General features: G+C 45.5%; 1 long non-coding RNA gene across 1 annotated transcript; it reads right to left on the bottom strand.

Annotated features, from left to right (window-relative positions):
- Positions 1-3,858: 3,858 nt before the first annotated feature.
- On the bottom strand, positions 3,859-4,252 carry LOC146692576 (uncharacterized). Its single transcript, XR_014915243.1, has 2 exons — positions 4,168-4,252; positions 3,859-4,086 (listed from the first exon to the last, which is right to left on the bottom strand). It is a non-coding gene; the product is annotated as an uncharacterized LOC146692576 (long non-coding RNA).
- Positions 4,253-14,818: the final 10,566 nt, after the last annotated feature.

Raw genomic sequence — 14,818 nt, 5'->3', positions numbered from 1 at the left:
ACGCTAGCAAATGTTAATGTTAGCCTGATTTGGGCTGCTAAAGTAAAGACTTTTAGCTAGCTGACCAGCATAGATTATTTTGGTGGTTAACAGACTGTAGTGGTAATATTATTGAAAGTATAGTTTCACCTCAGCACATTTACAATTATGTCTGTTTTGTAGCACATAGATGTTTAGTTAATATTTGCAGACAGACACATTTTCCCTGTAGGCCTAACTGTGTTTTTAATCAGCAGCATTTCTAGTACAGGGAGTGCAGAATTATTAGGCAAGTTGTATTTTTGAGGAATAATTTTATTATTGAACAACAACCATGTTCTCAATGAACCCAAAAAACTCATTAATATCAAAGCTGAATGTTTTTGGAAGTAGTTTTTAGTTTTAGCTATTTTAGGGGGATATCTGTGTGTGCAGGTGACTATTACTGTGCATAATTATTAGGCAACTTAACAAAAAACAAATATATACCCATTTCAATTATTTATTTTTTACCAGTGACACCAATATAACATCTCCACATTCACAAATATACATTTCTGACATTCAAAAACAAAACAAAAACAAATCAGCGACCAATATAGCCACCTTTCTTTGCAAGGACACTCAAAAGCCTGCCATCCATGGATTCTGTCAGTGTTTTGATCTGGTCACCATCAACATTGAGTGCAGCAGCAACCACAGCCTCCCAGACACTGTTCAGAGAGGTGTACTGTTTTCCCTCCTTGTAAATCTCACATTTGATGATGGACCACAGGTTCTCAATGGGGTTCAGATCAGGTGAACAAGGTGGCCATGTCATTAGTTTTTCTTCTTTTATACCCTTTCTTGCCAGCCACGCTGTGGAGTACTTGGACGCGTGTGATGGAGCATTGTCCTGCATGAAAATCATGTTTTTCTTGAAGGATGCAGACTTCTTCCTGTACCACTGCTTGAAGAAGGTGTCTTCCAGAAACTGGCAGTAGGACTTGGAGTTGAGCTTGACTCCAACCTCAACCCGAAAAGGCCCCACAAGCTCATCTTTGATGATACCAGCCCAAACCAGTACTTCACCTCCACCTTGCTGGCGTCTGAGTCGGACTGGAGCTCTCTGCCCTTTACCGATCCAGCCACGGGCCCATCCATCTGGCCCATCAAGACTCACTCTCATTTCATCAGTCCATAAAACCTTAGAAAAACCAGTCTTGAGATATTTCTTGGCCCAGTCTTGACGTTTCAGCTTGTGTGTCTTGTTCAGTGGTGGTCGTCTTTCAGCCTTTCTTACCTTGGCCATGTCTCTGAGTATTGCACACCTTGTGCTTTTGGGCACTCCAGTGATGTTGCAGCTCTGAAATATGGCCAAACTGGTGGCAAGTGGCATCTTGGCAGCTGCACGCTTGACTTTTCTCAGTTCATGGGCAGTTATTTTGCGCCTTGGTTTTTCCACACGCTTCTTGCGACCCTGTTGACTATTTTGAATGAAACGCTTGATTGTTCGATGATCACGCTTCAGAAGCTTTGCAATTTTGAGACTGCTGCATCCCTCTGCAAGAGATCTCACTATTTTTGACTTTTCTGAGCCTGTCAAGTCCTTCTTTTGACCCATTTTGCCAAAGGAAAGGACGTTGCCTAATAATTATGCACACCTGATATAGGGTGTTGATGTCATTAGACCACACCCCTTCTCATTACAGAGATGCACATCACCTAATATGCTTAATTGGTAGTAGGCTTTCGAGCCTATACAGCTTGGAGTAAGACAATATGCATGAAGAGGATGATGTGGACAAAATTCTCATTTGCCTAATAATTCTGCACTCCCTGTATGTGGAATATTTTTGTCACCCCACTGTGCTAATGTGATTAAATACTAATAATTATTACTAAAGAATTCAAAAATAAATCAATAATCACTATCACTATATCTTGATTGAAGCATACTGTAAGCGCAGTGCTGGTGTGCAGGGGCTTTATATGTCTTGTGGGGGATGCTGACATATTATAAACTGTTATGTCTGTATCAAGCTTTTAGCCAAATATAAGCAGAGATATTTGAATCTTTCTTAAAAATTCAGATCCTTAGAGATTATTTGAGAAATGGATCAACAGCTATCACTACTTGAAGCACTCTAAATCCTGCAGTGGAAAAATATCCCTTATTTCACCTTTGATCACACACTTTGGTTTTCCAGTGCAGTTCAATGGCCAAGAAAAGGAAAGACTTCCCCGAGTGGAAAAAAAAGATGAAGATAAAAGTTGGTGATGATCCAGAGCAGCTGGTCTCAGGAAATGAAGAAAAACCCTGATCACCTTCTCCACAGAAACAAGGTGAGTTTAATGTTGTGGTTGATTTAGTTTTTCAAGGTATGTATGTCACTTTGATTATAAACTGCTTTTGTTGCAACAGAATGCTGCTATGTGTATGCAACTCTACGTGAATTATAATCCTTTGTAGGGCTGTGTGATATGACCAAAATCTCATATCCCAATATAAGACATATCTCTCCTGATAACGATATATGTCACAAAATAGTGCATTTTCTGTAAATTCTGTGATTCTCGGGTAACTCGACTTATGTGAAGTGTTTTCAGTTGGGCGATGTGTACTTGGGGTCGAGTGTTTTGACCGATGCGTGAAACTATAGATTTTTAGACATGAGTTTAAACAGCCGCCATTTTCTTTCTGAGTATTTATTACACAGCGTGCTGCGAGGAAAAGCCTGTTCTAACATTTGAGTCTAAGTATTATTTTGAGCACCTGACAGCTCTTTTTTGCTTTTCATTCATAAACTCTCTTGAAACTTTTTCATGTGATTCTTCTGTAGGTGGTTAAAGAGGTTTGTCATGTTTGAGTGGTGGTGGGGACCAGTTTGTGGTAGAGCAGGGCGATATGACCAAAAATATTTATCACTATATACATTTGAAAATTTGCGATAACGACACTAGACAAAATACTTTACAACTCCACAACTTTATTAGTGCAAAAACCCCATCAATGTATTTTCACTTAAACAAGCAGCTGTTTTTTATGTGCATTAAAGTTATATAAAAATGTAACAGTGCAAATGCAAATTCCTTGCTGACAGTTTAACCAAAAGGCATTTTCATTGGAAACTGGCCGACATATCCTCAGCATAACCATGTATAATATCCACAAAACTTAAAAAGAGGTTATACACACACAATACGGTAATATTATGTTGAAGCACAGTACGTATCACTCCACAAGGCTCCTGCCTACGATAGCCGTAATTCTCCGACAATCCATCAAGCAGTGCGGGTTCGTAGCTTGGCAAAGTCGTACTAAAACATTTGACAGCCTTTCGAGTGCCGTGTACCACATAAAATCATTTCAAGGTCAGTAAACACAACCAGAATTCATACATAAGGCCCATTGGATTAAAAGGGGCACTGTTGATTTTCAGAAAAATCAAAGGATTGATTTTAAGTGTGCCGTATTTTCCAAAAAACACGGTAATAACGACGGCCCGCTAGCATGCTCTACCAAAAATAGTGCTTTGTTGTGTATCTGACGGACGAAAGCTAAACCAGTTCCACACCACTGAAGTTGCAGCATTTTTACAAAGCAATTCTGGTTCATCCGTTTCATTTAACGATCTGCTTTCGCTCTTCTCATTCTGCGTCGCCGCCATGTGCGTATGTAAACATAGGCACTGCGCATGCGCGTTTTACCCATATTCTATCGCGATATTTCATTTTCCTATCGTTGCCCAAAATTACACCGGTATTACCGTGAATGGTATGATATAGCCCAGCCCTAGTTTGTGGCATAATTTGCATAGTACAGTTTTCTGGGCTGTGTCAGACTTTTCATAACCAAACTGTCAGGTTTCAGTTAACGGACTCAGGCGCAGACCGGGACTCCTTACAGGATTTACAGATTTTATTTACACAACGACACCAGGTGATGCTATTTACAAAGTGCTGGAGGGAGGGGAGGGGGGTCCAGGGTTCCGGGGTATGTGAGGGAAAAGACGGGAATCTGACGTCCTCCAAAGGCTCTCTCTCTTCACTCCCCACACTGGGGAAACACCATCCACTCACTCGTCCACGGGATGACAGGCAGGCAGGGAAAGGTCCGGGATAGATCTGTACACAGAGATTATAGTTAGAGGCGAACAGACGGAACGAACTCACAGATCCTTATTTACAATCTACTGAGCGACTGACGCTGATAACTCAACGATCCAGCGACGAGTGACACAGTGCTGCTGTCTTAAATCGGCCTTGTGATTATCCCGATCGGCAGCAGGTGCGTGGGCCATAATGAGCATCGAGAGAGAGAGAGAGAGAGAGAGAGAGAGAGAGAGAGAGAGAGAGAGAGAGAGAAAAAAATGTTGCCTAATACAGAATCAGCTGGTGAGGCACAGGGACCATGACAGTACCCCCCCCTCAACGGGAGCCCCCCGGCGACCCACCAGGCTTATCCGGATGCAGACGATGGAACGCCCGCAGCAGGCGCCGGTCCAGGATGGCCGCCCGAGGGACCCAGGACCGCTCCTCCAAGCCATAGCCCTCCCAATCCACCAGGTACTGGAAGCCACGCCCCCGCCGCCGAGAATCCATGATACGGGTGATCGAGTAAGCCGGCAGACCGTCCACGAGCCGGGGAGGAGGAGGGGGCCGGGAAGGCGGGCACAGAGGACTGGACCGGAGAGGTTTAACCTGAGACACATGGAAGACATCGTGTATCTTCATGTTGCGAGGCAGCTTGAGCTTAACAGACACAGGGTTAACCAAAGCCGAGATCTCGAACGGGCCGATATAGGCAGGAGAGAGCTTCCTGGAGTCCGCCCGGATGGGAACGAAGCGTGTGGAAAGCCATACCTTCTGCCCAACAGTATAGGCGGGAGCGGAGGACCGGCGGCGGTCAGCGAAGCGTTTGTTGCGGTCCTTGGTGCGTAACAACGCAGCCCGGGTGGCCTTCCACACCCGACGACACCTACGCAGATGCGCCCGGACGGATGGCACAGAGTGTTCGCCTTCGATGGAGGGAAAAAGAGGTGGCTGGAACCCCAGAGAAGCTTCGAAAGGGGACCGGCCCGTGGCGGAGGAGGTCATGCTGTTGTGGGCGTACTCGATCCAGGGCAGTTCCTCGCTCCAGACGGCCTGGTTGGAAGAGACGACGCAGCGCAGGGCCGCCTCCAACTCCTGGTTCGCCCGTTCGGACTGGCCATTGCTCTGCGGATGATAACCAGAGGAGAGACTGATCTTAGATCCCAATGAGGTGCAGAACTCCCTCCACACACGGGACGTGAATTGAGGACCCCGGTCAGACACGATGTCATCTGGAATGCCGTGCAGGCGAAAGACATGGGTGGTGAGCAGGCGAGCAGTCTCCAATGCTGTAGGCAGCTTGGGCAGAGCAACAAAGTGAGCCGCCTTAGAAAAGCGGTCAATGATCGTGAGTATGACCGTATTACCTGCAGATGGCGGGAGGCCGGTCACAAAATCCAGAGAAACATGGGATCATGGTCTGGTAGGCGTGGGTAAGGGATGAAGCGGACCCGAGGGTGGCTGGTTTGGGGTCTTGTTTCGAGCGCAGGTTGTACACGCGGAGACGTATTCTTTGGCGTCCCGGCTCAGGGTGGGCCACCAAAAGTAGCGCTGCAGGAAAGTAATTGTGCGGTGTATTCCTGGGTGACAGGAGAAACGGGCTGTGTGTGCCCATTGTAATACCTGAGACCTGACAGGTTGGGGAACGAACAGGCGCCCCGCAGGGCCGCCTCCTGGATCCGGTTCGGCTCTCTGAGCCTCGCGAATGGCCGACTCGATCTCCCAGGAGACAGCCCCCACCACACAGGTGGCCGGGAGGATGGGAGCAGGGTCCGCCGGGTCTTCGGAGGTGGAGAACTGTCGAGACAGGGCGTCCGGCTTGACGTTGCGGGATCCTGGCCTGTAAGTGATTGAAAAGTGGAACCGTGTAAAAAACAGAGCCCACCTTGCTTGTCTGGCGTTAAGCCTCTTTGCGGTTTGCAGATATGCCAGATTCCTATGGTCTGTCCAAACGATGAACGGTTGGGCAGTGCCCTCCAGCCAGTGCCTCCACTCCTCCAAGGCGAGCTTGATGGCAAGAAGTTCCCGATCGCCAATGTCGTAGTTGCGTTCTGCGGGGGTGAGACGACGGGAGAAAAAGGCACACGGGTGGAGCTTACCATCCCTCTGTTGCGAGAGGACCGCTCCTACTCCCGTGTCAGATGCGTCCACCTCCACCACAAACTGCAGGGTTAGGTCGGGCTGGACCAGAATGGGTGCTGAGGCGAATCGCTCTTTCAGCTCCAGGAAGGCTGATTGGGCAGCATCGTTCCACTGAAAAGGAACCTTGGGAGAGGTCAATTGTGTTAAAGGCAGAGCTACCTTGCTATAGTCCCGGATGAACCTCCTATAGAAGTTAGCGAAGCCGAGGAACCGCTGCAGCTGCCGTCGGTTGGGGGTTCAGGCCACTCCACCACGGCTTTCACCTTAGCTGGGTCAGGACGTAGGTCTCCCTGCTCGATGACGTAGCCTAAGAAGGCAACTGTGGACACGTGGAAGACACATTTCTCACCTTTTACGAACAACCGATTTTCCAGCAGGCGTTGCAGGACCTGTCTGACGTGGGTCTCATGCTCTGACAGTGATTTGGAGAAGATCAGGATGTCGTCGAGGTAGACGAAGACGAACCTGTTGATGAAATCCCTCAAAACATCATTAACGAGTGCTTGAAAAACTGCAGGAGCATTAGAGAGGCCGAACGGCATAACCAAGTATTCAAAGTGTCCAAGGTGAGTATTGAAGGCGGTCTTCCACTCGTCGCCCTCTCGGATCCGAACTAAGTGATATGCGCTCCTCAAGTCCAATTTGCTGAAAACTGTCGCCCCCTGGAGCAGCTCAAAAGCAGAGGTCAGAAGTGGGAGTGGATATTTGTTTTTGATGGTTATGTTATTTAATCCACGGTAGTCGATGCACGGGCGGAGAGACTTGTCTTTTTTCTCGACGAAGAAAAACCCTGCTGCTACTGGCGATGAGGATGCGCGGATCAAGCCGGCGGCGAGGGACTCTGAGATGTATGACTCCATAGCCTCTCGCTCCGGTAGAGAGATGCTGTAGAGATGGCTAGTAGGCAATGGCGCGCCAGGGAGTAAGTCGATAGCGCAATCGTACGGTCGGTGAGGAGGCAACGACTGGGCCCGGTCCTTGCGAAACACTTCGGCGAGATCATGATAAACAGGGGGCACTCCGGACAAATCGGAGGGCGCGGTCGACTTGGCGAGGGAGGCTGGTGTGTGAGGCGGATTTAAGGCAGGTCATATGGCATTCCTCTCCCCACCCCGTAATGCGTCCCGTAAGCCAATTAATGCACGGGTTGTGTTGACGAAGCCAGGGGTGCCCGAGAACGAGGGGCGTCCGAGTGGCCTTAAACACAAAAAAACATATTTCCTCAGTATGGTTGCCAGACAGAGTAAGAATAACGGGCTCAGTGACGTGAGTAATGTCAGGTAGGCGCTGGCCGGACAAAGCAGTGACATGCAAAGTGTGGGGAAGAGGTTCCTGCCCTAGCTGAAGGCGGTCTGCTAACTCAGAGTCAATAAAATTCTGTTCCGCCCCTGAATCTATTAAAACGGAGAGAGCATGACCTTTGGTGTTGACCGTGAGCTGGGCAGACAGCATTAACCGTGGAGGAGATTTGTCTTGGCTGAGACCGCCCACCAGCACTCCTACCGTCACTGGTGGGCGCGACCTTTTGCTCGAGATGGGCAAGAGGCGACCACATGTCCCTTGTGGCCACAATAGAGGCACTCACCGGCAGAGATACGGCGCTGGCGTTCCGCGGCGGAGAGATGCGAGCCTCCAATCTGCATGGGTTGCTCTCCTCCGTCTGCGCTCTCTGCCTGCCGGGAAGAGCTGGGCTCCGAGGTGGAGCCAGCCCTCCACTGCCCCGTGGCCTCCTGGGAATTGTAGTGCCGCGGCAGACGACGAGCTCGCAGCCGGTCATCCACCTTAATACATAAAGCCATTAACTCGGTGAGAGAGTGGGGGAGATCTCGCATAATGAGTTCATCTTTCACCTCTTCACGAACATTATTGAGCAGTGCACTCCGTAAGGCCTCCGGGCCCCAGCCTGTCTCTTCAGCCAAAATCCAAAAATCAATAGAATAGTCAGACATGCTCCGCTTCCCTTGTTTGTAGTTCAGCAGACGAAGCGCGGCGACTTCAGCGCCTGAGCCTTTATTGAACACGGTCTGGAATTTAGACAGGAAATCAGCATAGGCAATCCCGGGATCCGAGCTAAGCACGACCTGAGCCCACTTTAAAGCCCGGTCCCGCAGCAACTGGACAAAAAAGGTTATTTTGGCACCGTCGTTGTTATGGAAGCGCCGCTGCTCACGGAACACAAGAGTACATTGAGCCAGAAAACCAGCACACTTGTCCGACTCACCCGTAAAAGGTTCCGGCGTGGGCAGGGGTCCGTCCGAGGGTGGCAGAGGTGCCGGAGGTGCGCTCGCAGCGGCAGGCGCAGGCTCCTGGGGGGCGGGAGCCGCCGGCCGGGGATCACTCTCCAGAGGTGACAGCGAGCGACCGCCTGTGTAAGCGCCACCATTTCGTGGTGGAGCCGCTCGAGCATTTGCTCATGTCGAGCCAGAGCAGCTCCCTGAGCGATGAGTGCCTGAGCAACAGGGTCCTGAGCGGCTGGGTCCCGACCTGCTGAGTCCATGATGGCTGGATCGTTCTGTCAGGTTTCAGTTAACGGACTCAGGCGCAGACCGGGACTCCTTACAGGATTTACAGATTTTATTTACACAACGACACCAGGTGATGCTATTTACAAAGTGCTGGAGGGAGGGGAGGGGGGTCCAGGGTTCCGGGGTATGTGAGGGAAAAGACGGGAATCTGACGTCCTCCAAAGGCTCTCTCTCTTCACTCCCCACACTGGGGAAACACCATCCACTCACTCATCCACGGGATGACAGGCAGGCAGGGAAAGGTCCGGGATAGATCTGTACACAGAGATTATAGTTAGAGGCGAACAGACGGAACGAACTCACAGATCCTTATTTACAATCTACTGAGCGACTGACGCTGATAACTCAACGATCCAGCGACGAGTGACACAGTGCTGCTGTCTTAAATCGGCCTTGTGATTATCCCGATCGGCAGCAGGTGCGTGGGCCAGGGGCGGGAGCCCATAATGAGCATCGAGAGAGAGAGAGAGAGAGAGAGAGAGAGAGAGAGAGAGAGAGAGAGAGAGAAAACATGTTGCCTAATACAGAATCAGCTGGTGAGGCACAGGGACCATGACACAAACCATGTCCATGCTACAGAGATAGCCCCTCGTTTAGCAATAAGGTCCTCGATTTGTTTTGACTGGTCCTTCTTGTTTGGAGCTAGCTGGTTCTGCCTCATCCTTGCTGGCCATGCTGGTATTCTCTGTGCCTTCATCAGCGTGGTGACTGCAAGCGCCATTTATAGTTACTTGATGTTTTTATTTGAGGTCATTTGTTTGATGCATATTCTGAAATTTTATGTTTGAGAATAATGTATATCATTTCAGTTTATTTTAAAAAGTGTCAACAGAAACTTGAGCTTTATTGTGAAAGGTTTATGTGGAAAATAAACAAGCGGACAGCGGATGGTTTTACCGCCATTGTTGGTAATGAAAGTACGCGTAAGAGAAGGAGAGAACTTTAAGAAATAATATAGCAACTACAGTGACCATCAAAACCATGAAAAAAATATTGTTATATTTTGCAACACCATAAAATAAAAACAATAGCATATAATATGAAATGATAGACATTTTTATATCGTCATCTGATATATATCATCATATCGCACAGCCCTAATCCTTCTTTTGTTTATGTTGTTTATGTTCAAGGTAAAAATGTCTTGTTGTTTCTCTTTTTTTCCTCAGAATAAATTGCGACTAGTCTCAATGGCTGAGATGGAGGAGCAACACAGCGACACGTTAACCCCGACTGCTGCAGTTCCTGTATGAACTGAGCAACTCTGAAAATCCAAGGAAAAGCTGAGTGTATTTTATTTACACTATAACATGCAGGCTGCATTCAGGACTTTGTCACACTGGTATATGAAGAGTGGTAACAAGAAAAATTGTGCACTCACAACGTGTCACTTTATGCTTGCTCTTCTCCAGCCTCTCGTGTCACTTTGTAGTAATTTGTCTTACTATTGTCTTATTTGTTGTGATTTAGGGTGTGTGCGCACAAGCAGAGGTTTTTGTTTGTAACCTCGTCTTCAGAGCCTTGTCTAACATTTAATGGTCATGAAATATGTCAGACTTTTTCCTCTACTTAAACCGGTAAGAGCATTTGAACACAGTGGAGAGAAAAGGTGTGCATTAAGGATTTTGAACTATGATGTTTAAGTGTCACTGCTGAGGATTCGAGGACACAGATCCTTATTCACTACGCTGCTGTTTACAGTTTAACTTTTCATCAGAACAAGCACTTTTAATTGTACTTTGCTCCTCACTGACAAAACAAGTCCAGTAAATGCTCTTTTATCTTTAAGTTTGGAACAGTGATCTGTCTTAATTTATTTTGTGTTTTAGTTATCATATGGGGAAAAGTCCTGTGGTTATCCATCCGTCCTGTTCGAATAAACCCAAAGTTCAGGAACATCTTCTTTAGATCTGTTTAGTTTTATTCATGTAGCACCACTTAAACAGTCAACAAATTTTGACTAAAGTATGTTATATTGTAAGGTAAAGAGCCCAAAGAGTTAATCTCGGACAAATGTTCACACAAATGTGAATTACATTCACTTCATTAATGAAGTGAATGTAATTCAGTAATCAAAGGTGTTTGGCTATAACTGACTACTGTATACTGTACCATAAGTGGACAGACATGGATGTAAACCACACCTTAACCATTTGGCTGAGGCAAAACTACCACAAGGCAGTGATTCTAACTAAAAGGTACTCTGGATATTATTAAGTGTGAACATATCGTTAAATATGACATTTTTTGTTTTTCAGGTGTCCTGTTTGAAGAGAACACTTGGTAGCCAGTGGTAGGCTCACTTAGCATGGGGGGGGGGGGTCTAGCCTTAGGACCCTTACTGGATACAGACACCCCAAGCGGGAATCGAACTTGTGATCCTCAGCTCCAATAAATAAAAAGTAAGAAAACACAAGTTACAGAAAGTATTAACGAAAGTATTAAGAAACGATACAGACTATAAGTGACAAACTGAGCAGTGCGTAGTGCGTATGTGAATAACAGCTATTGAAATAAATATTTGATGTTGCATATTAAAAGGCTTAATTATTTTCTGAATATTCAGTAAGTCCAATGTGCTGACACAAATTTGGGTGTAAAAACATCAATTCAGTCTAATATTTGCCAAATAACTAACAATATATTTAACTCGAAACAAGTTTTTAAATAGATTTCTATACAGTGGGGCAAAAAAAGCATTTGGCAGCCACCGATTGTACAAGTTGTCCCAGAGGTCTGTAATTTTCAGCGTAGGTTCACTTCAACTGTGAGAGACAGAAAGTAAAAAAGAAATCCAGGATTGTCATGTAGTTTCCCGCGGGCAGGAGCAAGAACCCAAATGCAGGACTCTCAGATGGCAAAAATTATACTCAAAGTGGCAGCTTTATTTGCTGGCAAAAACTCGAACATGAAACTAAAACTAGAAACTTAAAACACAAAGCACTAACTATAAAACTGGGGAAACTAGAAAACAAAACTGTGAACAGAGATTTAGAAAGCTACCAAAAACACAGAGGTAAAAACAGAACGGAGAGGGTACAAAACGAAAAAGAGCAAGGAAAACACAGGGCTCAAATACACAAGGGAGTAACCAGGGAATGGGACACAGGAGGGAAAAACAGCTTGGATCTAATTAGACGTGACGAGACAGGGAGGATGCAAAACAGAATACACTGACATAGGACCTGGACTTTCAAATTAAAACAAGAAACACACAAACACTGAGGCAAGGATGACAAAGAAGACACAGAGAACACAGAGATCTGAAACGTGGGACAGGAAGGCACAGAGTAGACATAACACAGAACACAGGGAAGGCACATAAACAAAACCTAAAAACTAGAAATCACGATATACTAAAGAACTAGGGAGTTAGAAATACTAAAAACCAAAACCAAGAGACTAGCAGTGAAAACTTATGATGAAATCAAAGATCAGTAACAGCATAAAACTCAAAACACTGCGTCGTAGACCCAGGACCATGACAAGGATATCACATTGTATGATTTTTAAAGAATTTATTTGTATAATGGTGCAGAAAATAAGTATTTGGTCAATAACAGTTCACCTCAATATGTAATGTAAAATTGCTTCACCAGGTTTACACACACCATAGCTAGTATTTTGACCCATTCTTTCATGCAGATCTGGTCAAGAGCTGTGATGTTTTGAGCTGTCACTGGGCAACACAGACTTTCAACTCCCTCCACAGATTCTCTATTGGATTGAGGTCTAGAGACTGGCTAGGCCTCTCCAGAACCTTGAAATGCTTTTTATGTAGCCACTCTTTCGTTCCCTATAGGCGGTGTGGATCATTGTCATACTGGAAGATCCAGCCATGTTTCATCTTCAATGTTTATACCAAAGACTTCTATTTTGGTCTCATCTGACCACATGACATTCTCCCAATCCTGTACTGGATCATGCAGATGGTCTCTGGCAAACTTTAGACAGGACTGGACATGTGCTGGCTTAAGAAGGAGGACCTTTCAAGCGCTGCCGGATTTTAATCCATGATAACGTAGTGTGTTACTAATATCATCATCATCATCATCATCATCATCATCATCATCATCATCGTTTATTTGTATAGCACTTTAAGAACACACCAGGCAGACCAAAGTGCTGAACAACACAGATCAAAACAACAACCAAATTAAAAATACCATAAAATCATTACATACAATAAAATAAATAAGAAGGTGTCAGTTTCCTACAGAGTTAAAAGCCAGGGAATAAAAATAGGTTTTCAATCTGGATTTAAAGACCTGCACTGATGACGCTTGTCTAATTTAGAGGGAAAGGTTATTCCAGAGCATCGGAGCCGCAATTGAAAAGGCACGTTCTCCTCTGCATTTCAGCCGCGACTTAGGGACCGACAGCAGCAGCTGCTCAGCTGAACGGAGCGAGCGAGGAGGAACATGTGGCTTCAGCAAGTCAGATAAGTACACAGGAGCCAGACCATTTAAAGATTTAAAAACCAATAACCTTACTGTGGCCCCAGCTCTCTTCAGGTCATTGACACTGTTGGGAAGGTTGCTTTTAAAATGTATTCCACTACAGATTACAGAATACATGACCCAAAATTTAGTTTGTAACGTATTCCGTTATGTTACTCAATGTGAGTAACGTACTCTGAATACTTTGGATTACTTATATAGTCACGCTTTTTACAGCTACATAAATGTATTATTGCTGCGTGATTTATTAGTATTGCTGAAGGCTACTCGCCACCGAGCTAACTTATTAGCTGACGTTAGTTGAGGTTAGTTCATAGACTGCGGACTATTAGACTTGATGGATAGGATTAACAACCTGCAAATAATCATGTGCAGTTCTGCAGTTTTTTAAATCTTAATATAAAATGAGTAACAGTACGGTGGCCATTAGTAAGGCTGCACTTTTTTCAGTGATCTCGTATAGAAAACGATTTCTGCATCAGTAGTATGTTTTTTTTCTGCTTTCAGAACTGTACATCATTAATTGCAGCTAGTAGGCTGTAATGCAGCCTTCAGTAATAGTAATACATCACATAGCAATAGTATATCGAAGATACTGAAGCGGAAAATAACCCAGATTGGTGTACTTTGTGCAGAGAAATGCTAACAGTGTGGTAGAAACACACCTCACTCCCAGGTTGGTTATTGTTCTGTATGGTGTACTGAGAACTGAAAATCTTTGACATGTTCAAAATAATGAATAAAATGTATACTCTTTCTCTACAGTTATACAGCAGTAAGTATCCTGGTGTGACTTGTGTTGTGTTTTATCCAAGTTCTAGTAGTGCAGGAACTGTACATTAAGGATTTACACATATTTGTCCTTTATCTAAAGGTCAAATCATCCTCACTAACTAAGCCAACCACATTTTTCAGATATGGTTGTAATGTGATTGCACTGAGGGAGAAGCGCTGCTGTTTCAGCCTTTGTTTGCTGGGTTCTGATCTTTTCATGAATGTGTAATGTTTTCTTTATGAACTTGTTCCTCAAGGGTTTGACACTGAAATGCTTCTGCAGACAAATCGACAGCATGGGCGTTCAGCTCAGTGCTCTTTTCCTTGATGGGTGATCATGTGACTGACAGCTCACTCAGGTTAAAGGACACTTCGCCCACCAAATGCACATGAGACTGCGGAGCTTCCAGTCTCCATCAGGGTTTAATTTACATCCAGAAAATGACTTCATGTCTTTCTCATTCAGCTGACACGGGATGCTGTGGAGGGGGTCTGTGTGCTGTGTGCATCCATCCGTGGTGAGAGGATAATGGGAAAGCAAAGAGCATCATTACCTCTCTCCATGCTGCTGTGCACCTCTCACCTCCCCCCAAAACATCAGGAAAATGTGGAGTGGATGTTTTTGGGTAGATGCTTTGGATTTGGACTTTAAATCTACAAACACACTGAAATCAAGAAGCTCGTCATTGTTTTTATTGCTTCAGGCACAATCTGTTCAACAGCACCGTTCACTAACTTTAAACAGCAACTGAATCACTGACAGCATGAACTCAATCTGAAACCACAGCCTCTGACCAGCAGGGGGCACATGACCAGATGGAACTATGCACCTGATTTTCTTCTTTTTGGACACTGATATTATAG

The sequence above is a fragment of the Copadichromis virginalis genome, linkage group LG15, assembly GCF_057382275.1.
Source record: "Copadichromis virginalis isolate Kocher_CV1m ecotype Utaka linkage group LG15, C_Virginalis_male_GT1.1, whole genome shotgun sequence".
Taxonomy (NCBI): Eukaryota; Metazoa; Chordata; class Actinopteri; order Cichliformes; family Cichlidae; genus Copadichromis; species Copadichromis virginalis.
The sequence above is the reverse complement of the archived record's forward strand: the minus strand, read 5'-3'. Positions and strand labels throughout refer to the sequence as shown.